Below are 26376 nucleotides of genomic sequence, written 5' to 3' on the forward strand. Positions count from 1 at the left end.
CATGTGTTTTACATTGAACAACAAAGATACAATTTTTTTTGGCACTCATAAATAATGCTCTTTTTAAAAAACGAAGAGAAATAAAGCTTGTTTAAATGAGTCCCTTGAATATAAAACAATTGATAGTGAATATATACTTTGGTAGCACCTTCAATAGATTGATAAGAAGTGAAAAAAAGAGGATTGCTGTCAGCATTTAAGAAAAGCTTTTTAAAAAAGAGTGAGACAAAATGTGTTTTGAGGATTACTCTCTGTTAATGATGAGGCAAATGCTATTTTATGGGCCTAATCTACTGAACATTAATAATCATAAAGTTGAGGTAAATCCTTCTAGTAGAATTACTGGTGCAAGTGGTGTTCAAAATAATGTAACAAAGGAATTTTATAAAACATTTGGTTCAGCATTTAGTGGGGGTTTGGTTTTACACATTTCTTTGAAGAATGTACCGTATATTCCAGCGTATAAGACGACTGGGCGTATAAGACGGCCCCCAGCTTTTCCAGTTAAAATATAGAGTTTGGGATATACTCGCTGTATAAAAAATACAACCCGGCGTATAAAACGACCCCCGACTTTTGAGAAGATTTTCCTGGGTTAAAAAGTAGTCTTATATGCTCTACATATAAGTAATTCCACTGTAGAGTGCACACCTGCATTGTCCACAGCTACATGTGTGTTTGTTGTACATTATGGTCTGAATATGCTTTCCCTACATACCACTTAGGAAAATTATCTTGCCTGAAATAGTTCCAAAAGTGTTGGGTTGCTTGGCTCTTGATTTGTCCTCTTGTGCCTTAGATATCCCCAGCCTACTCAGTAAAACTACAAACACACTATACATTTAAAGCACTCTCCCAAAGAGTCTTGGGTTGTTAAGGGTGCTGGGAATTATAGCTCTGTGGGGGCGAACTACACTTCCCATGATTCTACGGGGGAAGCCATGTGCTTGAAATGTATGATGTGTACACAATCTAAGTTAAAATGTATTTAAGTTAAATTGTGATAAAGTTATGTAAGTTAAAATGCCTCTTGGTTTTATTATTGCCCATTTCAGTGTGAGTCAGGCAATGTTTGCTAGAAGGAAGAAAAGTGTTTTGAATGACTGCTCGTCATTTCATGTTCAACAAACAAGGGTGCCAACCAAATTAGGGCTGATTATATCATATGCATTCATCATAATGAAAGTTACTTTTGTATATGTGCCGTGCTCCCTCTCATAAAACATACAGATATATGTTCATAGGTGTTCATAGAACACACCTGACAAAACAGTCCCTCAGTCACTGGTTTTTAGTGTAGTATTGCTAAGTTTCAGTCTCAAAATGGAAATAAACCTGGTCCTGTCTACGGTATTAGAAGGTCCAAGATGAGAGCCTTGCTCCCTGGGCATCTCTTTTGTCAGAGACCAACAAATGAGAAAAAATAATCTTAACAATTATGTTAAATGAGAAACTGTTAGTGGTCTTGAAGGTGTAGAGGTGTCTTTGTATTGAGAAACAAAAGACATATAGTGACAGAAGTGGAGAAAAGCAAGCATTTGCTAACAGGCATATAGCATGAGAATGCTAAATGAGGAATCAGAAATGGATAGTTATCTATTTTCAGAGGCGACTCAAAAATACATAACATTATTCAGAGAAAATTATGAGCTCAATTGGGCATGCAATTTTATGGCTACCTATTGGAAGCGGTTGTTTACGATATGACACCATTTAATGATGAAGGAAAAACAAATCAGCTCTGTGCTGGAATACAGGAAAGGTCAGATAGAAAATGCATATTTATGAGAAAAACTAAATTCAAAGGGTCAGCTTTTCTATTTTTTTACAGTACTTTTGCTGTGCATGTCTTATGTTGCTTATTATAACTGAGTTCATGTCCTGTGGCAATTATTTGTCTTTATGTTGGTTGGTATGTGTGCCAATGGTTCAGCTTTTGAATAGATTGTAAGGAATGCACACTACTATTGGAACAGCTCTTAGGTTTGTTCTTCATATTGAAGATATAACACAATGTCTGTAATTCTGTGCAAAACCTGTTTACCACCTGGACACAGAGTGCGTTCAGAGAAGAGATTGCCACCTGTCACACTGGCAAGAGCTCTGAGTCCCTGCCACTGCGCCCATGATCATAAGGTGATGAAAGAGGTAATCTTTTCCTACAAAGAGCTAAAGAAGGAAGTTGGAAAAGTGACACTCTTTCATCTGTATGTGCTTTTTCAAGGCTGAGATTAATTCTTCAGACTTTTCAGAGATCTGCACTGTTTGCTAGTTTGCTTACCAAGCCAAGTTCAAGGTGTTACTATGCCAAGCCCTTAACAACTTGGGATCAGTTTGTTGGAGAGAACACGAAGGTGGAACAGTTTTCAAACATACAAAAGCATTAATTCAATGGGGAACATTGGACAAGGAAAAGAAGCAATGGGTTCGCATTGCAGCAAAAGCAGATGTGCAGACTGATTTTATGCATGTTTACTCAAAGGTCCGTATAGTTAAAGCTATGGTTTTCCCAGTAGTGATGTATGGAAGTGAGAGCCAGACCATAAAGAAGGCTGATCACCGAAGAATTGATGCTTTTGAATTATGGTGCTGGAGTAGACTCTCGAGAGTCCCATGGACTGCAAGAAGATCAAACCTATCCATTCTGAAGGAAATCAGCCCCGAGTGCTCACTGGAAGGGCAGATCCTGAAGCTGAGGCTACAATACTTTGGCCACCTCACGAGAAGAGAAGACTCTTGATGTTGGGAAAGATGGAGGGTACTAGGAGAAGGGGACGAGAGAGGACGAGATGGTTGGACAGTGTTCTCGAAGCTATGAACATGAGTTTGACCAAACTGCGGGAGGCAGTGGAAGACAGGAGTGCCTGGCGTGCTATGGTCCATGGAGTCAGACACGACTAAGAGTCGGACACGACTAAATGACTAAACAACAACAACAACAAGGTCCATTGCCTCTGGTTGGCTTACAATTTTAGGCTGTAATCCAGAGCTTTCCAAACTTTTCATGTTGGTGACACACATTTTAAACCTGCATCATTTTGTGGCGCAGTAATTCAATTTATTAGCAAACTGGAGGTTAAACTAACTCCTTTGCAGTTGCAGGAGGAGCGTTCTCATGACACACCTATATACTGCAGCCAACACTAATGTGTCACAATCAGTGCTCCCCTCACCCCGGGGAAAAGTTTTTTTTTTTTTAAAGGCATTTACTGTAACAACTTCATGGGGAGTTTTTGAAAGTTCTGCTGTAATCCTTTGTGCCCTTATCAGCAAGGAAATCTGACTGCATTTCATACATATGTTGCTGGATGTTGAGATGAACTTCCTAGCCGTAGTTGTAACAAACTGGTGTTGTCATCTGGATTGGCAAAAATTCCATTTAAGGAATTCACCAATTAGAAACAGCTACGGAAATCTCCGTGGAGAGACAAAATATCTCTTCTGGAAGTAGCTTGAACACAAACTGATAAAGACAAGCAGATATCCTCTGAACAAATATATTCTGGCTGATATTTAAAAAATGTCTTTCAACACAACATTAGTGAAATGCGTCTTCATTCTTCCAACCGTCCTTTCCCATAAAGAGCTAAGCATTTCATGATGGACTTCAAAGGGTACTCACTCTTTTGTTTTGAGAAACCCGTTCCCTTAGGAAACAGTGCATTTAAGGCAGGAGTAGTGAATGTGGTGCCCTGCAGATGCTGTGGGACTACAACTTTAATCATTCCTGACCATTGGGCATACTGGGCTGGGGGTGATTGTGTCAAATACTTGGGGGTCCTATTGTTGGCCTGAGGAAGACTCAGATTCAGAAACTCTCTAATCAATCCACTTGGGGTAAGGGACTCAGCACCTGCTTCTATACTGCCATGGCCTGAGAACATGACTTTGCTCATACTGACCATGATTCCCCTTCACCATCTCCTGCTGCATAGCTTTGGATGGGAGTGCAACTGCAGAATCATCAATGGCTCCTTTAAATTTGCATACAGCCCTCCCAAGGAAGTGGAGCTACTGAAAGGAAGGTCCTGTTAGCTGTCTGAAGCCTTCTGATTCTGGCATCTTTGATATCTCAGCCAGCAGGGCCTACTGGGAGCTGGCCAGAGTTCTGATCTGCCTTGGACCAGACCTGAAGTCAATTGGAAGAGGCTTACACAATCACAACCACTTCCTCTGTGGCCCCCAAGCGCCAACAGAACAGGATAGATGGGAATTGCAGTCCAACAACACCTGGATGTTGATATGTTGGGTAGACTTCATACGCAAGGGAACGCATTATCCAATCTTTATTGAATACTGTAGATAGCTCCAACCTTAGCCGCTACATGCTCTGCCTTCTTGCCTGTCTTTCCATGTTTGTTGTTTTCTTGGGGTTTATATCATTGGGGGATGCAGGTGGCACTGTGGTCTAAACCACTGAACCTCTTGGGCTTGCCGATCGGATGGTCAGCGGTTCAAATCCTCATGATGGAGTGAGCTCCCATTGCTCTGTCCCAGCTCCTGCCAACCTAGCCGTTCAAAAGCACATCAGTGCACCAGGTAGGTAAACAGTGTTTCCATGCACTCTGGCACTTGCCACGGTGTCCTGTTGCACCAGAAGCGGTTCAGTCATGCTAGCCACATGACCCCAAAAGCTGTCTGTGGACAAACGCCAGCTCCCTCAGCTTGAAAAGCAATATGAGTGCCGCATCCCATAGTCGCCTTTGACTGGACTTAACAGTCCAGGGGTCTTTTACCTTTACCCAGTGCTTTTTTCTTGGGGGGGGGGAACACAGGGGTACACATACCCATAAACATTTTGTGAATCTAAATTTGGCCTCATTGAGGGGCAGTATTTCAATATGAGTAGAAAAATGAGAGTACCCCTAAATTTTTTTAAAAGAAAAAAGCACTGCCTTTACCTATATCATAATGCAGATGAACCAGTCATGCATGTTCAAACCTGCTATTTTCTTTCAAAACCTTTATAAGCCGCTTACTGTTTAAAGGCCCTCAAAGTGGTGCACAACATAAAGACAACAACGGCATTAAATAAAAATTCTACACTGGCCAGTAAAACATCTGGATAAATCTAATAAATAATGGTAATACAGTAATCATATAAAAACAAGAATTCTGACAAATGAAGACTGGGTCTGATCTTACGGTTCAGGGAAATCCTAGACAATAGAATGTTATCTCAAAATGTCAGAGGCAACCTGTGGTTGCTGCTTCATATATGGCAGAGGGAAGAGTATTCCATAATGCAGGGGCAATAGAAAAAATGCCCTTTTCAAGTCACCACTTTATGATAAGGCTATACGGTCTATACGGGTCAGGCAGCCTTTCAGGTAACCTGGTTCTGAGTTGCTGCACATTACATGGATCTCTGTTGTTTTGCCAGGCTGCTTGCGTTTCCCAGGGTGTGCTGTCCCTCACTTCATCATGAAAATAACCATGATTTAAAAATAATTAGAAAAGCTTAACGCAAAAAGAAAGAAGTCTGCTCTTGACACTGACTTGGCTTTCAAGGAACTCTTGGTAACCTGAGGGCACGGCCTGACATGAAGAGCAAAGTATGGCCCAGAAATCGAGTACAAATCAAACAAACACTCTGACAACATCTGCAAAGAGAGGGCAGCTTAAATAATAGATGCAGAGTTTGCTGCTCTCATCAATCTTTATTCATAATCTTTATTTTTAGACAGGCAAGAAACCTAATTAAAGATGCATTTTTAAATTAAAAAGACAAAGAGCCAAAAAGTCACATATCCATTATCATTACTGCTTAGTGCATATTAAACAGAATGTAAATGATCCATTAGTTTTTCTGTGCACTGTGGGGTGTCAAAATTATATATCATGTTAATGGGTCATCATGGTTGGCCCAGGGGCTGTGTAAGTCAGTTTCTCAGAAGCACAATTGCTATCCAGGCTCAGAGTAGCTGGGAATGTTTCTAAGGGCACACAGTGCAATCCATCAACTGGAGAAATAGGCTCGTGCCACTTTTTAGATAATGTCTTCAACCAACACAATGTCAGTAGGTTTCAGGGATAATTTCCACAATGCTGAAAGTGGACTGAAAGGTGGATTGTACAAATGGGGTCTGAATTTGGCTGCCTTGGTCAAGGAGTTGTGTGATGGTTTTCCACGTGTCTACTTCCCGCCCATGTCACTTTCATACCTGGGTGGGAAACTCTTTTAAAAAGTGGGCAGTGCAACAGATGCAACTCTTATGCAATGCCCCTCCCAATATGAAACAACCCGGACCCTGCTATAATAATCTGAGGCCCTTCTTCATGTGCCTCCTCCGTAAGAAGTCTGGAGGGTGGCAAAATGAGGCCTGGCCTTTTCTGCAGTGGCTCCCCCTCGTGGAATCCTCTACCCAGAAAAGCTCACCTCGAACCTTTATTGCATATATTTAGGCCCCAGGCAAAAGCATTCCTCTTTTCCGAGGTCTTTGGTTAATTAAACAATCTATGGCCTTTTGAACTGGGTGGGGTTATTATTTTTCTTTGTTACTAGGTTGTGTATTTTTGTGTTTTTATATTGTAAATCATCCTGTGATCCTCAGGGAGGTATATAAATTTAATTAATATAATAATAATAATAATAATAATAATAATAATAATAATAATGGTTACCTTCATATGGTAGATGATATTCCAGCCATGAAAGAGCCAGGGATTCGTATGCAGACACCCCCTTCCACCTACCAAGCAAGAGACATTCTCACAGTTCAAGGAATCATTCTAGCCAGGCAAATGCACCCAAGGAGTGCACAATGTAGGACTGGTGAAGTGTGACCAAGGCAGAGAGTCTGTGGTCTGGGGAGTGGTCTACAGAGAGTAATGGGAGTTGGATAGAAAGGCCCATGTGCCTGAGATTCATCACCTCATATGAGATCATGAGCTAATAAATCTCATTTCCTCCTTTTAAGAAATCTGCATGAAAAATCTACGTTTGCATTTACTGTACATTTTTAATTCTGCTTTCTCTCAAAATACTCATTTCTTTTTCACAGTACATCCAAATGAAATGTATTTTGATAGGTTTCTGGAGCCAATAGCTACACCAGAAAAAATCTGTGAGGAGCAGAAGTGAATAAATAAGTTTTGATAAGCAGTTAATCCTGGAAATGCAGATCTGGTCAGCTCAAACTGGAGTTCATAAAGCTCTGGTTTTTCCAAGTAGGTCAGTTTTGATATGGGCCAGTCTTTTACAGCAGCCCTGTTCTCCCGGTAGCCCTTCAGATGAAACAAGACTTTCTACCAAAGTCTCCGGGTGAAAGAAAAGGACAGGCAAAATGGAACAAGTCCCCTATGAGGAGATTCTACACCACCTGGAGCTTTGTAGTTTAGAAAAAATGATTAGTGAGGGTCGCATGACAGAGTATGGATGCTGTGGAGGAAGAGATGTTTTTGTACCACTATCACAACAGCAGAACTCACAGTCATCCATTGAAGCTGAAGGATGGGAGAACTACTTCCAGTCTCAGAGGTGGTATGCCTTTGGGTACCAAAGAACACAACTGGGGAAGAGCACAGTGGTGCTCGTTTCCTGCTTGTGGACTTCAATACTGTAGATAATTGGTTGGCCTTCATGAGAACAGAATGCTAGGCTAGATGAGTCTATAGCCAGATCCCACAGGGATGTTCCTAAGTAGCTATCAGAGATATCATAGTATTTGTTTTCTTATAAAAGAAACTGGGGGCAAATATTTTAGCACACACCTGATTGAAACTTGGTGGAAGCATGGGATCAGAGTGTATGCGTAAAACCATGTGATCTTATTTGTAGAAGTTCTTGCTGAGGATGAAGACACAAACTTTTTTAAAATAAGCTTTTTAAAATAAAAATAACTTGATTAAAACTTAGGCACTGTTGGAAATACAGATTTTGAACTCAAAACAACTGCAGCAGCAGCAGCAGCAGCAACAATGCACAATTAAAAAGGTGTGTGGCCCTACACATGGGTTTAGAGTAGCATGTAGCCTGTTGGTTTTTTGAACTGGGAGACCCATTTAAGTTCCTCCAGGAAGCTTAGTTGTGTCTTATCTTACTCGACAGGATGATTATAAGGCAGAGAAAGGTGACTGAGAAAGCATTTGCATGAGGGCAGCACACTTTGGGATTTGTTGGTTTAGGTAATTAGTGAGGACTTAAAAAAAGAGAGAAACCTATCCTGTGTATAATCTGGAAATGATTCTTTTTACTATTAGACAGGATGGAACATCAGAGCGGACAATACACACATTCATTCTGTTAAGACAAAAGACAGCGGCATGATTTCAGTTCCTATCCTCTTCTCCTTCCATACTTTTTTGCCTCCCCGTGGGCTACTTACGCTATTGTCCTGAATACATTAGGCATTATGCATAATATCAGATGATTTGAAGAACTCTCAGGCAGATGTAGATTAATTGGTTTCTAATGGGAAAATGCATGTGTGGTGCACTCAGAAACTATTTTTATTGCAAGGCATTCTTTCCCTCCCATGTGTTGGATCACAACCATGTATGCATCTGGAGATTAAGCTTTAATGAAACTTTTGTCCTCGTTGGTATAAGAAGGGGGGTGGGAGATAATACAGCTTCCTTTTTGCTTTAATACAGGACAGCATTTCTGAAACACTTACTCTGGTCTGTGATGGATATGCTGCTGTAATGATATTTGGATTAAGGATGAATGGATTTCCCCCATTCCATTCTTTATTGTTCCATGGGTTCACTCGGCCCTGCATCCACTCCTCCTAAATTCCGGTTTAACAAGGAGGATTTCTGAAATTAATTTTAAAAGAAACAGGAGGGGAATACCTTTATTAGTAGCAATGCAAATGTCACAAATTGGTAAGGAAGTTATCAAGCATCCAAGAACTCTTCTTTGGGGTAGGGTGATTTGAAAGCTTGTTCACTATTTTTTGTTTTTTTCATTGGCCTTAACAAAATGTATTCCCCCAGTATCCCCCCCCTTTTTTTTTACTTATGACCCAAAACACCAACATGGTTACCTAGAATTTTTGTAAAATCATTTCTACACATTTTTTCTCAGTACCTTAGGAGTGGGTAGCTTGTGGTTCTACAGTTGCAGACCCTCCAAGTGTCCCTATTTTCCAGGGACACTCCCAGATTTACAGAAGTCATCCCAGTTTCTGATTTGATCCCACTTTTCCTTAGGATGCCCCTATTTTCATCAGAGAAATGTTGGAGGGTATGGAGTTATACAACCCATGAACCAAGGAGATAAGTATGCAACTATACAACCTTTAGAAGACATCTGAAGGTAGCCCTGTATTAAACATTTTTAAATGTGTTAATGTTTTTATTATGTTTTTATATATGTTGGAAGCCACCCAGAGTAGCTGGAGCAGCCATAAAATAATAATAATAATAATAATAATAATAATAATAATAATAATAGGAGGAAAAGTTGGAGGGTATGCAGGTGTTAGGTGTATAGGAAGCTGCCTTATACAGAGACAGACCATCGGTCCATAAATCTCAGCACTCACTGACCCTGTAACCCTGTCCACTAAGTATCTGCATTGTCAATTGCCCTTCATGGCATGGTACTTTGCTCTCCTTTCTCTCCTAATGGCACCTCTGTCAACTGATCTCCTGAACAGGAAAACTGGTATAGCCTGCATTTTTACAGTGTGCCTGGCATCTTTCCTTAATACTCCAAATGTTAGCTCAGTTATAACATTTACTAATTTAAGAATTTGGGGGATCTGCCCCCTGCAATTCATAACAATATGTAGCCGCTGTCCAACCAATAGACTGGAAGGTCAAATGAAAAGGATGAGCCTTCAGGGCTGCGCTTGAAAACCCTGCAAAATGGTGATTCAGCACAGGCTGAAGGAAGAGAATTCTATTTATCTATTTTCTCCCCACTGTGTTGCTGATAAAGTAAAGGTAAAGGGACCCCTGACCATTAGGTCCAGTCGTGTCCGACTCTGGGGTTGCGGCGCTCATCTCGCATTATGGGCCGAGGGAGCCGGCATATTGCTTCCAGGTCATGTGGCCAGCATGACAAAGCCGCTTCTGGCAAACCAGAGCAGCACATGGAAACGCTGTTTACCTTCCCGCTGTAGCGGTTCCTATTTATCTACGGGAGCTCACCCCGTCGCAGGGATTCAAACGGGAGCTCACCCCGTCGCAGGGATTCGAACCGCCGACCTTCTGATCAGCAAGCCCTAGGCTCAGTGGTTTAACCACAGCGCCACCTGGGTCCCTGATGTGTTGCTGATACACATGTGCAAACACTGTTAAAACAACCAGCACCAATGCTTTGCTATCAGCTCTTACAGACGGTCTGTTTATCTTAGCATTTGTACTTGCAAAGTACCGGTAGCTCAGTTGAAATATTATGGCAGGCTCTTCTATACTGAATTGTAATTTTTACAGGGATCCAAATTTATCTCTCCGGTACTTTATTTGCAGTTGGGGGACTCAGGTGAATTTTATGTTTCAATTTCAATGGCAGACTTCTGTAAGATTACCCGGGGGGGGGGGGGGGCAGGGATAGTCAAAGTCCTGACTATAGCCATCAAAGCTAGCACACAATTGTTAAAGGGAAGATGAGCTTTGAATCAAAATTGCCTGAATTTTTGAACCAGCTTTGAGTGTGGATTTTGTTATGCTTTTATTTTAAACGGTGCTATTTGTAAACAAGCATATTGTGTTTTGCCCTCTGCTGTGGTTGTCTTAATAACCCTATACTGTATTTGATGTTTATGGTCTACAGACCAAGTAATCTACTACTAATCTTGATGCGATCATATGTATAATTGCATCAACATTGTTTTTGTGCAATGTTTTAGTTATCCACATGCACATTCCTACATAATGTAAAAGACCACACAAAAGGTATCTTGGTTGAGTTATATGTATGATCAATGTGGTTTGCAGTGTTTTATCAATGTGGACATGCGCATCAGTGGTGCAGCTGCCCAAATATGGCTGCTCCATATTTAATAGACCATGTACCTCCTCATACAGGATCTGATTCTTCATTGAAATAGCACGTAGGCATGAAACCAGTTTCAGTGTCAAGTTCAGCCTCTGGAGACTTGAAGTAACAGAATGCCTTTGAATATGCAGAGCTAGCCACAACCAAACCCCACACATCTGGAATGAGGGAGGAAAGGCTTCCATGTAAAGAGGCATGGATTTGAAACAGACTTGGGTCCTGGTACATCTCATTTTAACAATTCCACACCATCATTCTTTAAAAAAAATAAAATAAAAATCTTATTGCCACAGTAGATCCTCATATTGTCCTTATAACATACCAGGTAATAAGTCCTGTTGCTAAAACTTTGATGTACCTAATTCCAAAATCAATGGTGTGCGCTCGATACCTAAGTAGGCTACAGAATCAGGCTTTATACTTCTGTGAATAAGCTACAGAGCTAGGGTACAATCAGAAAACAATAAGGACACATTATAGGAAGATAAAGTAGGGTAAATGTTTCAGGATGGCTAGATTTGGAGATGTGGCCACCTGAGGTACTGTGAAAATGATGGTCTCTTATAGGATGTTCTTATTACAGCTAACAACATGACATAGTGGCGTGCAAGGGTCCCAGCACTGAGCTTTCGCCTTTTAACAAGTAAGTTTCCAGCCCTTTTAGAAGGAAAGTTATGAAACAAAATGTGCAGACCACCTTCTAAGAGCTGCAATTTCCCCCTCTGATCCTACGTAAACCCCCACTGCCTTGCAGCTATACTAGGGAGTAAACTCCAAGGAAAAATCCATACCCTCTGCATTGTGGGACATCTTCAAGAGAAGAAAAGGCTAAAGAGTAAACCCTGCAAAAAACCAGAATGGAGGGCATAGGATTGCAGCCTTGGCTTGCTTGTAGGCAGACAGGCTCATGGTGAGGAGGTCAATATCAATGCAAAACAAACAGAACTTAAATATATTCAGCACACTGGGCACAAAATGATAACACCGATGCGATTACCGGTATATTAATAAAACAATCCCATCACACTTTAAAATCCTGTTGCATATATATTGGAATGGACAAACTCCCTCCTTAGAAACTTATTGAAACCTGAGCATCTTCTGCATGTGTTATAATATTTTTCAATTCAAGCAGGTTTGGTGGGTGACAGGTGGAGACAGCTAAGCATTTGTGATGTTTGCAAGTTGCTTCATTGGAATCTAATGGATTTTTAATGTGAGCATTTCCCAATTTTACGGTGACCTACCCTGAGGCTTTAGTTGAATTAATCAAATGTTATTAGGGAGTTTTGCATGAAGCCTCCATGCATTGAAAGAAAGTGGGGCTTTCCCCAAGGGGGAAGGGTCATCAGGCAGCATACGTTAGCTCCACCACAGTGACCATGCCTCCTCACAATCTATAGTTTTGGTGGTTATGTAAAAGGGATGAGGTAAAAACTAAAAAAACAACAACCAACAATTGTCTTCAAATATACTTTTTGCAAATACGTTTTACAGATTTCCCCAAGAAAATTAATTTCTGTTCAACTAAGAATCTTGCTCTATCCCTGTAAGATGCCAAAGCAGTGTTATTTAAGAATAACAATGCACAAACTTACCAGTATGGGAATCCACAGACAGAATTTGATTTTTCATTTGTGGATTAAGCTATCAAGAAGCAAAAGAATTTAACCTTGCATGATTCCCTGCCTAATCTACCATTGGTTGCCTGGCTATCCACTCAGGCCTGCTATGACTCATTGCCTGGGTTGGAGCCACACACTGGGAATCCCTACTTGAAAGTATCCTCTATCTTTCCAAGATGGTTTGTCTCCCACTGCTAGGTTCATCATCATAACACAACTAGGGCAGCTCCATCCCATGGTGCCTCTTCCCTAGCAAGGCACACTCCAGCCCCTTTTTATAAGTGGATTGGAGTTAACAAGCTGCCCCTGCCCCTGCGACTCAGAGACATAATTACCCATCATCTCTAGGCAGAGCTCAAGCTTCTGACATCGGGATGTCATGACAGGAAAAGCCCTTCAGGATCCAAGACCTTGCCTAGAACCTGCATGATGCTTCTCTGTGACTTTACAAAGCTGGTATAGCCTTATCTTTAGGGTACATACCAATTTGTTTCCCATTAATGTATTCTTTTTGTGACCTCCTAATTAATAATATTAAGGGAATTTAGCCTGGGAATCCAAGAAAAGGCAGTATTCTTAGGACCCTTATTGAATATTAATATCCATCTTGTAGCAAAAGCTGAACACTTGTTTATGTATATTGGAGCCCCACTGGCTTAGGTCTTTACCAGGAAAACAACAAAGATCGGAAGGGGGGGGCACGTGAAATAACAAATTACAGCTGAAACAAATCATCAGCACCACTGTTTTCAAATTATTATATTTCTGGGGGATTTCAGTCACTTACATGAAAAAGACACCAGATTCAATAGAGCTTTGATAGTCAGGTTATGTTAATAATGGGGACTCATGTAAAATGCATTAGGTATACCTTACAGATGAAGAAGATTGCCGATAATTATTCTGTATGCTAAGAGTGTAGCTCTTTCTGAACTGATATATAAAGACTCCTTTACATCCCAGCCTAATTACTTATAGACAGTTGAGCACAAAATTACTTTCATCTGTTTGAACATGTGGAAGGCAAGAGATTAGAGATGTAGGTTTCAAAACAGCTGGCTGGCGTGTTAAAGAAGAAAACCTACTGGTACTTTGGTACTGATGGAAAAAGTGCATTTCTTTATAATTAGACCTATTAAAGTGAATATTGTGTGTGTGTGTGTGTGTTCAAAGAGGGCATCTGGGGCGTGCGGCAGGAAAGCCAAGGATTTGCTTTCCAGCTAAAGAATTTGAGAAAAAGAGAAAAGGAAATGTTAGTGGTTGGGATGATTTTCTCTCCCTTAGCCATCCAAGTTGTGCTGTGTGCTGTGTGCTGTGTGGTGTGATGTTGGTAGCAGGGGCATCGCAATGGGGGGGGCGATGGGGGCAGTCTTCCAGCCTCCTGGTAAAATGTCCAATTGGGGTGCTGTGCATGTGCCGTTACGTGGCAGGGTATCGCCCCCCCGCCTCCAAAGCCATGCACCTCCAGCTACAAACTCCAGGTAAAAAGCCTGCTCAGCGCAGCATGCGGCATTACGTAGCGACGCCGCGCCCCCCCGGGTGCATGGCAATTTGCTGCCCCGGGTGTCACGGCGCCTTGCTACGCCCCTGGTTGGTAGACATATTTGGGTGAGATACATTTGGTGAACCGTTTCTCTTGAAAACTCAGAACCAAATGGTCAACTGAAACCATAGGAACATAGGAAGATAAGAAGCTACACCAATACAGACCAACGATTCATCTAGCTCAGTATTGTCTAGGCCAGGGTTTCCCAAACTTGGGTATCCAGCTCCCATCATCCCTAGCTAGCAGGACCAGTGGTCAGGGATGATGGGAAACTCGGGTCTAGACTGACTGGCAGCAGCTCTCCAGTTCTCTCACAGCCCTACCACGAGATGACTGGGATTGAACTTGGGACCTTCTGCATACAAAAAATAAAAAATGCTGTTTAATGCTTTGGGGGTCTTTGGGCCAAAAGTGGTATATAAATAAAGCACAACATAATATTACGTAACAGTTTTTGAAGAATGTTTGGTGGACGTTTGAGGCAAAAGGAGGCTTTTGAAAAGTTTTCGCACAGTTACGTAGGCAGTCAGTGCCACCTGCAAGGTTAAAAGCTTGCTTTTTGTACTCTCTTAAATCTCTTAGCATTCCAACATTCAAATTCTGTTTCAAAGTCCTGGAAACACCTACCCCTTCGAAAAAATTCTGCATGACCCGCAGCTCTTTGAAAACCTGAAAACAGCTGTTTATCCTGCCTCCGTGTGCTGTTTGAAATGAGTTCCCAATTCCCACATTAAATTTTGTCATGGTAAAGCTATAAGACTTTCCTGTCATCTGTGTGGAGCAAATCTTAAAAGGCTCCATGGATTGATCATGTTATTATAGATTCAAGGGAATTTAAGGCTACCCAAGTACAGAATCTGCCATGCTGGGTGAAGGTACAGCTTTGCTAACCGATGGCTGTCAGGTCTGTGCTTAAATACTCCCAGTGATGGAGTGTCCGCCACCCAGTGCTTAGAGTGGGGATCAGCAAACTTTTTCAGAAGGGGGCCGGTCCACTGTCCCTCAGACCTTGTGGGGGGCTGGACTATATTTTGAAAAATAATAATGAACGAATTCCTGTGCCCCACAAATAACCCAGAGATGCATTTTAAATAAAAGGACACATTCTATCCATGTAAAACCACGCTGATTCCCAGACCGTCCACGGGCCAGATTTCGAAGGCATTTGGGCCAGATCCGGCCCCCGGGCCTTAGTTTGCCTAACCATGGCTTAGAGAGTTCATTTAAAAAAGGAACTAGTTCTACTCTAAGTTCATCCTGTCCACCATGGAACTCTGTCTGGCTCATGTTCATCCCAGTGAACTTTTTGGTTCATAAAAAGTTCATCCTTGGAGATTTCTTTTTCCGCTTCTTGCTGCAAGCTGCTCCTATTGGAAGGGAGGGAATCTCTTCAGCAGAAAAAATCTATTTTATTTAACAAAATGGATATACCATCTGACTGTAAAGCTCCCACTGCTTTAAGTGGTTTACAAAAATATGAAGTAAAATATCAACATTGTTGGTAAAAACTGTTAAAAACAAGTACTGTATATAAAAGCATTCAGTGCCTCACATTCCTTCTTTTGCTTGTTTAGCAACATGAAGTGTCCTTCAAACTGGCAGTGCCTCCACCTTCTGTGTCTGCCCAATGAGCCAGGCTTTGCTTTCTAAGGAAGGGATTCAATGTAGTACTTAGGCAATCATTTCACCAGCACAAGCTGGTGGAACCATCTTGTGTCTCCTCTCTTTATGCACTGCTCTGAGAGCCAGAGTGGTATAGTGATTAGAGTGTTGGATGACCAGGACCTGGGAGACCCAGGTTCAAATCTGTACATTGCCGTGAACCTCACTGGGTGACCTTGGGGCCAGTCACTGCCCCTCAGCCTAACCTACCTCACAGGGTTGTTGTGGGGATTCAACGAGGAGGGGGAGAACCATAAGCACCACCTTACCCTCCTTGGAGAAAAAGGTGAGATATAAATGCAACAAACAAACAAACAAACAACATTTAACCCAGAGCATCTGCATGCAAATGCTTTACCAATTCGTATCAATGACGAGACCAGCTACACCCTCTGCCCCCAACCTGCTGGGCGTTATTGGCAGGTCTGTGTGTTGGGCCTCCATGGCAAGTCTTAAGACTCATATTTTCTGTAAATTTTAGAGCAGCCATCCCCAAACTCGGCCCTCCAGGTGTTTTGGGACTACAACTCCCATCATCCCTAGCTAACAGGACCAGTGGTCAGGGATGATGGGAACTGTAGTCCCAAAACATCTGGAGGGCCGAGTTTGGGGATGCCTGTTTTAGAATTTATTGCCGATGTTTTGTTGTGTCTCTGGATGCATTAAATTCTCCTCTCAAAAGGGTTTTCTTTTCCCCCTTTCTCTAAAACCAGCTTGAATTATGCCAGCTGTGAAGTCTTTATAAATAGGAGATACTTCTGATTAAAAGATACATCTTGATTTAAGGGACAGCTACTGTGCCGAGCACATAATACATGGCTATCAAGAACCCCACTGATTGCTAATAATTTAATTCCTATAACAGACTAGGAAAAACCTTATTACCTGGCAGCTGGTATTCAATCACTCTTCCCCAAAATAAATAGCCAATTGGGCCAGTAATGATAAAAAACTAGACAGCAACGGCCTCAATTTCGTGTTTAAAAATGTAATATGCTGGGTTAACACAGGCCCTCTCCATGTTAATCCTCCTCAATAGCTATTTCTTGTTCTCACAGAATGCCCATTCAGGTAAACAATATTGTTACATTTATTTAAAACCTGACTTGCGGGCTGAGAAGTTTTAGTGCTTTGGGGCATAAAACACAATAAGGAGCATTCAGCGTCTGCATGGGTGGTTTGTAAAGAAACAAAGCCGTTGAGTTCTTTATTGCTTATTTTTTAAATAGCAAACAAACCCAGAAGCAAAACAGGCTAAGAAAACTCATTATCCTAAATTCTTCTCGTTTTACTCCTGTATCAGTTATTTAACTTATTTGCTTTGCATTTCAGGATAAAAAAAAATATTTGTGTTCACTGGGCTCTTATTTAACAGGATATTTAGAGGTATTCTTGGGGCTGCAAGCGGCAACTGACTGAATTGCTACTGTAGATTAATCAGGGTACAGTACGTTTCAGTCTTCTAGTGTGAGCCCTGTTGAATTGAATTGGAGTTGCACCATAGAGGTGAACTTTTTGAATGATACTTCTGCAGCCAGGAGTATAGTTTTTCAATAAATTTCAGCCATGAGCTACATGCCCATAGCTGTCAAGTTCTCTCTTTTCTTTAAAGGGAAATTCCCTTATTCTGAATAGGCTTCCTCGTAAGAAAAGGGAAAACTTGACAGCTATGTATATGCCCAGGGCACCTTTATCTGTGGCTGGGTTTTGATGCAGTTGAGCAGAGCAATTAGAAAAGCAAGTTATACAGATTCTGTCCAGGGCCTTTTTAAAATTGCTTTTTTGTTCCAGGCACAGCAGCACTATGGGAAGAGATAGACAAAGGAGGAGAGGAACAGAGACAATATGCATGGCAATGCAAGTCACAGATAAATAGGATATCTAAGGATTCATAAAGAAACAGTCCATCATCTCTAATGTGTGTGTAAATTTTAATAGGTAAGGGCCTGGAGGTAACACGAAGGATGTACCGTTAGTGTGTGACTGAAGCATACTCTCTAACATTCCTCTCATGAAAATCAGGATACGAGAACATGGCACCGAAATGGGTGTCCTTTGGTGCTACACTTTCGCCTGAGTTTGCTGATTCGCGCAAGAGTGCGGCACCACTTCAAGAGCCAGTACCAGCTATAAGCGACGGCTCATCCCCGGGACTTTCCAGGATCAAATCAGAAGACTTGTGGCTTCTGAAATTCTGGGAATGTCCTGTTAAAATAGGGACGGTTGAAGGGTATGTTGTAATAGGGAACAACAGCAACATTTGGGAAGAACCTTCCAATAATGAGTGATAGCTTTTCATTCACGAAATTTCATTAAAATACTAGTCATGAAGCCTGAATCGCAACACTTCCAACAATATATACACAGCAATTTTTGATGTTATATAAAGCCTTTTTCTGAAGCAATCCTAGGTGGTCATTTAATGCATCCTGAACAACCTCTGGGTTTGTATGGTGATGGTAAATATCAGGTATTTTCTTTATTGTCCTTCTTTCTCATGCCCAATTCATATCCTCTTTACTAGAGAAACCAGGGAAGTTACCATTACCCATAATCTGTCTTTATTTTATTTCCTCCTCTGCATCTTTAACAGAAAAAACAGAAATGGAGAATTTGTTGCCTGCTCCAGTTGGAGCCCAACTATATTAGGGGGGGTCATGGGTTCCCCACCCTTGAGCAAAACCATAGTTCAAGAGTTCAACTTCTGTCGTTTCACGATTTTTCACTCCAATAAAAAGCCCTTCTGGCTTTCGGTGTTTTTGATTAATTCTGGTAAGACACTTCTGTACTGCGGTGGCTTCCAATTTCTCCTCTTAACTTCTAGACTGTGGCGTAATGTCCCAAGACCTTCAGAACTGTTTCCTTATCTGGAGCCATGAAGGTGGCCTGAAGAAAGAGGTGGAGAATGGCTCCTCTGAGGACTTGTCTTCAGTGGGCAGGATGGAGGGAGTTAAGCCAACTATTATTTCTTTTCTATCTCTAGCCCCCTTAATTCTGGGATTAAGGATTCCTTTGGTTATGGGCCTCACAGTTATATAAAAATATTGTCCTTTCAGCTTACAGTTTATGATGTCCTTGAAGTCAAGTCTTGCAAACAGGATTTCTCTTTAAATTAGAAATACAGTAAAGAAATACAGAGAAACTGCCTTCTTGTGTGCTCCAAACTCCAGCCAAAATAAATAACCAATATATATGCAAAAGACCCTCAAGGACTTAAATAGGTACTTTCTTCGATTCCTAATATTTAGCTTAATCCCTTTTTATGTTGCCATTAGCTGCTACACTTTTATTGAATGTGTTTTATAAGAATACACTTTTTGTATAGAGTGCTCAGCAATACTTTTCAATTGCCACATGAAAGCCCTCACCATAAGAAGGGCAGAATGGTTGAATTGTTGATGGAGGCTGGTTGTCTGTATGGAATGGCTGCCCAGCAGCCGATTGACAGAGCTTGTTTCTTTCATTCATTTTAAACTGGAGTCAGTTTTAAGTAGATTGGTCTGAAAATAAGTGGCACAGATTTGTGGACACACATCCAATTATAGCTCTGTGCAGACATAAACTCCCCCCTCCTCAATGTTTCGGTATGGGGAGGATTGTACCAGCTGGTCCTGCCCACCCCCCACCTTGGATTGTTCAACCTCCTCATTTTGGAGATCATGTTTGCACTGGGGGCCATGTTCAAAGGTGGAAGATAATGAGAAAAACTCCCAATCTCAGAAAAACTGTCAGAAAAGCCAAAGATCCTAAGAAAGGTAAATAATGATCAGAAAAAAACCAAAGTCCCAGAAAAGGTGAAAAACAACCAGAAATCCCACAAATAGTGAAAAATTGTCAGAAAAACCATGAAGTCCAAGAAATGGTGAAAAATGAAAGGAGATTCTGACAAAACATTAGGAAGGACTGTCTGACAGTAAGAGTGGTTCAACAGTGGAAAGGACCTCCTCGGAAGGTGGTGAACTCTCCTTCCTTTGAGGTTTTTAAGCAGAAGTGGGAAGGCCGTCTGTCATGAATGCCTTGGTTGAAATTCTTGCATTGCAGGAGCTTGGACTAGATGACCCTCAGGGTCCCTTCCAACTCTACAATTCTATAATTCTATGTGCAGAAGGCAGCAAACCTGTAGATCAGTGTTATGGAAGTAAGCCACATGCACTTGTGATATTCAGTGTACGGATGCTGAAGATGCAAAACTGTAGAGGTAAGACTGAGAGGAACATGGGCCTCCTGCTACCACATACATGTTGGAAACCAACATCTGTAAAATGTTCAATGCTTCCCCCCCCCCAGCCAGAGCACACAGTTCCAGCACTTCTCAGGTGGGTGCCATTGTAGGTGGCACTCCCCCTGCCTGCTTCTTGCCTTTAGGTACTTCTGAGAAGCCCAAAATGAACATTTCAAGTCAAAACGGAAGCTGGCCAGCATGTGTGACTCTACACATTTTTTTAGGTCTATGACTCCACCTAGCTCCTAGCCACTCCTAGGTGTGATTGGCCAATTTGTATTTCCTATTTCTTCAATCCATTTCCTGTGCAGTGGCAGCAGGCTTTAAGCTTTCCGAAGGGTCCTTCCGAGCTGCCCTAGCTATCTGCCTGAATCGAAGAGAACGAGGGAGGCAGAGGTGCATTTATTTGATCTGCATCAAAACCAGGGGCGACCTCCAAACCAGCTAGGGAGGCAGCTTGCCATAGTTTTTGGCACCACCACGGGTTGACAAACTGGCACCACCCAGTGACTTAGTGTAAGAACTTCATGGTGAGTTCTGGCACCTATTTTTCTTGGGGGGGGGGAAAGCACTGATAGTGCTTAATAGTAAAAAAAAAGTTGCTTAAAGATGCCAGACTATGGTGATTGGCAGCTTACGTCTCAAAGCGAGAACTATTCCACTCTAGGCTCCCTACATGCAAGGGGAATGGCTGTAGCTCAGTGGTAGAGAATCTGTCTTGTGTGCAGAAGGACGCAGGTTCAATCCCTGGCATCTCCAGGTAGGGACAGGACAGTCCCGTCTGAAATCCTGGACAGGCAAACAGTGTAGACAATAGTTTCCTCTGTTTTCCTATGGAAGTACAAGATCTACCTACTACTATCACCTTGAAGCAGAAATATGGTTTGGAATATCGTCCATATTTAGATATTTAGGATCTGAAGACAAATGGTCATGGGGTTTAAGAAGAAGGCAGATATACAGTTCCTTGCTTCATTTCTACAAAACCTTCAAATCTTCCTAATGCTGTTGGCAAGGGCGTGCATCGCCAACTGATCCTTGAGATGAAACACTTTCCGTTTACACAATATTTACATCCATATAAATGACTCAGCGTTTGAATGGAAGGAGTTCCATAATCTAGAACTCATTGCCCTTTTAGACTAATCATTTAGCTCAAGGATCTATAGCCTAAACATAAACCCCAGCAATGAAGTTTGAGATGATGGTGGAGCGGGTGAGGCAGGGAGAGGAGAGAAGTTTGGCATACTAAGCTGACAATTCACACCACTTCTTCATGCATTGCATGCACCCACTGTGATTCTTATTTATGCTACCTGCTAGCCAATTAGCACCCTGTTAAGCTGCACACCTGCAAGGGCTTTATCCTTCACCTCCTGCCTAGTATGTCTGGACTGACCCCTCTACCCCTTTGACAATATAGGATGATGGATTCTGCTTTAAACCACATTGTCACCTGCTGCCATTTGCAGAGTAGGCTAATTGTCCCGAGCCCTTTAATCTTTATTGCCCTGAAAATCCTCCAGCACCAGGCCAGAACAAGTCAATTAGAGCAGCCCATTTGCAGAATCAAATGTTGGAGGAAGGGATGGGGGAAACCCTCTCACTTTGTGAAGCATAGGGGGTGGGAGAGACTGGGCTGGCAGCTAAGTTTGCGTTTTAAGAAATCCATGCTTTCCAAAGGCAAAATGTCCAGCAGTCATCTGGTGGAAATTCAAGCAGTTGTTCAAATGTAAGTTTCTAGGCATTTTGGTAGTGTACAAGAGTGAGTTAAAAACCGTAGGAAGACCTTCATTGTACATAACTTGCAGTTGTCTTTTCAAAGTGCCTAGATATGGAAGTCACTTGCAGTCACATTTATCTCACTGGGGAATGACATTCGACTTAGCATTCAGTAGTCTATGCTGCTTCCCAAGACAGGTGTATTTCCTTTCCTGCTTGCCCATCTTCCCGAACTGCTTTCAGTAGGTTGTCATCAGACTTTCCAATGCAAACAATGTAACTGATAGAGAGGGAAGAGCTTCTTTCCCCCAAATTTCTAATCCTGCTCATATTAAGTTACATTTACTGATGCAACACGAGAACAGCACAGTGAAAAGCAAAATTACAATCTCTCTCTCTCTCTCTTAAAGGGACAGTTTTTGGGATTAGTTTTCAAACTGTTTTGATGCTTCTGCACTTCTGGATCACTACTCAAACAACAGGGGACCCTAAAACCACATGTTTCTCTTCTGGTTGCTCAGATTCCCGTTGACTGGATCCAATTGTTAGACATTATAGAGTAAATGAATACATCTTCTAAATCATGATAGTGCATTATGATACTTACATCCATGGTGGAAAACAGTTGTTTGGCAGCATTTAAGTAAACTACTTGCACCAGAACTTCTCAAATGTCTGAATTCTCACTGCTTTAATAAATATATTTTTTTTTAAGAAATGAATCCAAAAATCTGTGTATGATTGAGACATTTGATATCAAGCTTCAGTCCTTCCACCACTGTTTACTATTACTGCCTTTTAACATCAATCCTACATATTATTAAAATTGGATATGTGCGCATTGAGTCAAAAGCATTGACTCAATGATGGTAATAAAACATGCCAACCTCAGGGCTACTAGAATTGTGAAGGGATATTCCTTTTACTTCTCTGTCTCTCTCTGTCTCTCTCTGTCTCTGTCTCTCTCTGAAAGCTTGAGATCAGTTCTCCAGAACTCCCTCCCCCAATTGAAAAATTGCCTTGTGGACCTTTGCATTTACATTTAGGTGTATGTTGTATATAGCACGGGTGTCAAACACAAGGCCCGGGGGGCAAATTCGGCCCGCCAGACCTCGTCATGTGGCCCGCCAAGCGCCCCAGCCAGCGGAACCCAGCAGCGGGACCTTGCTGCTGAAGCGCTGTGCTGACAAAGCACCGACAAACAGCTGGGGGGGTAGAAAGGCGGCCAGAGCAGCGCTGTGTGGAGCGCCCTGAGCCACAGCAGGAGAAGGAGGAGGCAGCTTTGAATCCTCCTCCTCCTGTCACGGCTCGGTGCCTGGAAACGGCTGCTGCTGTTGCTGCTGCTGCTGCACAGACAAAGCACCCAGCAGCGCCGCGTGGAGGAGGAGGAGGATTCAAAGTGCTTCAGAGCACTGCTGCGTCCCAGAGGCTCAGGACTCTCCGCACGGCGCTGCCGGGCACCGACCCGGGAAGCCGCCTCCTCCTCCTCTTGCCTCATCTCCTCCTCCTCCTGCCGCAGCTCAGCCTTATGAACGTGAGCTCAGCAGCGGCTCAGCCTCACGAACGTGCAACTCTGAGGCTTTACGCACTTCTCCTAAAACGGACACCCACTGCCTCACACTGCATGGGAAATGCTTTTTGCCCCTGGGTCCCTTCGCGCTCTTTTCTGGCGCTGAATCAAGGCAGCGAACCCCCCCTTCCCTTTCTTTCTTCCTCTCTCTCGTTCTTATTCTTTCTTTCCCTCTCCTTCCTTCCTTCTTTATCTCTGTCTTTTCTCCCTCTTTCTTTTTCTTTCCTCCTTTATTCCTTCTTTTCTACTCTTCTTTCTCTCACCTCTTTCCTTCCTCTCTCCCTCCTGCTCCTCTTCCTTCCTTCCTTCCTTCCTTCCTTCCTTCCTTCCTTCCTTCCTTCCTTCCTTCCTTCCTTCCTTCCTTCCGTCCTTCCCATCTTTCTTCCTCTCCCTCATTCTTATTCTTTCTTTCCCTCTACTTCCTTCCTTCTTTCTCCCTTTCCGTCTTCTCTCCCTCTTTCTTTTTCTTTCCTTCTTTATTCCCTTCCTTATTTCCTACTCTTCTTTCTCTCCCCTCTTTCCTTCCTTCCTCTCTCCCTCCCACTCCCTCTTTTCTTCCTTCCTTCCTTCCTTCCTTCCTTCCTCCCTCCCTCCCTCCCCTCCCTCTCCCTCTCCTCAGAAACATAGGATGCTGCTTTATACTTCTGGCCCTTAAACCTTGGAACCAGGAGAGCAGCCCAGTGAGTCAGCCTCAGCCAGTCCCTTTGGTGAAGGGTGGTGGCTCACTGGCAGAACATCTGTCCTGCATGCAGAAGGACCCCAGCATCTCCAGGTACTAGTAGCTCTGCAAAGGTCCTGCATGAAACCCTAGCGAGCCTCCACCACCCAGTGCAGTTACCAAAAATCATTTTTCAATAAATTGTACAATAATTGTACATTTGAATATCTACTTGCCATTATTCTGACTATGTTTCTGCTTTCAGAGCTAGTTATTACTTACATTATTACAAAAAAAGTAATAATTGAATGCAGTGACAATAATTTATGATAATAAAGAGTGGACACATAGTCCTACAGATACAACCGGCCCTTTGAGGGTGACCAAACTGCTGATGCGGCCCCCAATGAATTTGAGTTTGACACCCCTGGTATATAGGTATAGTTTGACTTGTGTCTGCGTCTTAAGATGTGCTCTGTGGTGAAAGCAGAATGTCCAGATTCCCATAGACAGTGTGTGTGGAACAGCTTGTTCCTTTGCCCAGATGCTAAGATGCACACTTTATGAATGCTGCATGAATCATTCATCCTACATTGGTGTCCTCACAAATATGGACGTTCCATGTGTGTGTGTGTGTGTGTGTGTGTGTGTGTGTGGCAAACCAGAGCAATGCACAGAAACGTCGCTTACCTTCCCGCTTGGAGTGTTACCTATTTATCTACTTGCACTTTGATGTGCTTTCGAACTGCTAGGTTGGCAGGAGCTGGGACCAAGCAACGGGAGCTCACCCTGTCGCGGGGATTTGAACCGCCGACCTTCTGATCGGCAAGCCCTAGGCTCAGTGGTTTAACCCACAGCACCACCCTGTTTGCTAATAATACATAACCATACACGTGTTAACTTCTGAATATTTAAAATGAACGTCCAAAGCAGATCAAGTGTTAGGCTAATAAAAGTTTTGAAAGAAGGAGAAAGAAGAAAAGTAAAGTAAAGTAAAAAGAGATGTACATATGGATAGATAGATGAATACAGAAGCAGGAGGAGGGATTGCAAAAATGACTGTTGACAGATGGTGGTTTAGTCTACTGAAACCCAGTGACAACTGTAAGGAAGTTAAGAGGGTCCCTTAACCATGCCAGACACATGGGAAACTGCATGACAGGAACATTAGTAGAAAAATCAAATGTATAGTACTTCTCACTGGAAGGAAAGAATGCTGATTTGCTCATTCATTTGTAAGGCTTTCGTCTTAACACTAGTGATACTACCAGGAGTGCCGGAGAGAGAAATCTACCAGCTATCATTACTTTTATCAAAGTCTTCCTTTGGTCTTGCTTTTCTCTCTCTTTTTCTTTTTAAGGTTACGGCTCCCCCACACTTGCCATTTGATTTCGTTTCATGTCTTCAGGGCTGCCGATCTTCTCTGTACTTCCCCTGTTATCACAGCTTTTAACTGGTTTCCTTTGCCATCCTATTAGGATCTAAGGATGGATGTGTGAGTCATAAAAAGAGAGGCTGTTTCAATGGCTGTGTGATTACTTAGGTGCTGAGGAGTGCATCACGGGATGCAATAGATTGGACTCGGATCATTACTTGGGGCCATTTGTCCTTCTTTATTGACATTTACGGTAAGGACCAATGGGCAATTTTACTTGATACTTCATTTTATTTGATACTAAATTTTATTCACAGGCTGTGTTTATAATGTGTATACATCTGGGGTGAGTTTGTGGGGTGGGTGGGTATCGAACCCTCAGGGCCAAATGTGGACCTTCAGGCCTCTTTATCTGGCTCTTGGGGATCTCCTGTTGGCTCTCACCAGCTGCGCTTTGCACCCTTCCTTGGGTGTTTTTGCCTTAACTTCAACTCTGTTAATGGTCTTTTGTTTGCCTAGGTGGAGGATATAGAGGGATGTGTGAATGTCTGCAGAAATAAGGCTACTGTGCAAATAATAATAGATAAATAAATTTGTATGCTGCCCTATACCCACAGGTATCAAGCTGGTTCTCAACAGAAAATCTCAACATTGAAACACAAAATACATATTAATAATAAAAACAGGAACAACCTAAGAATCCCTCTCTTCCATGACACATTTTAAAAGGGCATTGGATGTCAACCAGCCCAAGGCCTGGTTGAAGAGGAATGTTTTTGCCCTGAAGCCTAAAGGTGTATATTGAAGGCGCCAGGCGAACCTCCCTGGGGAGAGCATTCCACAAACAGGGAGTCCCTGCAGAAAAGACCTGTTCTCATGTTGCCGCCCTCCAGACCTCTCTTGGAGGAAGCTCATGAAAAAGGGCCTCAGAAGATGACCTCAGGGTTTGGGTAGGTTTATATGGAGAGAGATGGTCCTTGAGGTATCGAGGTATTTGCATTTGTTGCTCTGCTCCCATTTGCCTCTTGCATCACCCACCATGGGC

Source organism: Zootoca vivipara, chromosome 4, assembly GCF_963506605.1.
Source record: "Zootoca vivipara chromosome 4, rZooViv1.1, whole genome shotgun sequence".
NCBI classification, from domain to species: domain Eukaryota; kingdom Metazoa; phylum Chordata; class Lepidosauria; order Squamata; family Lacertidae; genus Zootoca; species Zootoca vivipara.